The sequence below is a fragment of the Aplysia californica genome, unplaced genomic scaffold, assembly GCF_000002075.1.
Source record: "Aplysia californica isolate F4 #8 unplaced genomic scaffold, AplCal3.0 scaffold00362, whole genome shotgun sequence".
NCBI lineage: Eukaryota > Metazoa > Mollusca > Gastropoda > Aplysiida > Aplysiidae > Aplysia > Aplysia californica.
Genome location: NW_004797632.1, coordinates 111,861 through 112,375, shown reverse-complemented (window position 1 = coordinate 112,375; position 515 = coordinate 111,861).

Sequence of the window (515 nt, the reverse complement as noted above, 5' to 3'; positions counted from 1 at the left end):
CATCGCGTCGTGGTATGAACACTGTATCATAGGAAACAATGCACGGTGTGTAGATAGAAGCTTTGATGCAGCACTACGGACACAAACACAGAGACGAAATGGAAAAAAAAACTGTATCAGAAAATAGAGCAACACTATGGTACATTAGATGGCGTGGGTGTACATCACATGAAGTATACGTTCAGGTAAAACCTGCGAAAATTTGAATTTCTGTTTAGTAGGAGTTTTACAGCACTTGCACCACAATTAGGAGAAAACGGGCCGAAGATTAGAGGTTGTGCAATAGAGTAACAAACAAAATACAGAAACGGGAGCGAAAAGGGCTATATAATAATGTTTTGTTTGTTGTTTTTGTAAAGTGTTTTGCGTCGCTCGCAACTGCATATAATAATGTTTGATATGAAAGAAGGAACAAACCATTCTAGAGCACCCCGAACTGCCCAGCGGAATTTCTCTGTTATTTTGCGGACGTGTTGTAAACTCCAAGCCAAGAATAACAGTTATTCTGGGCTGGT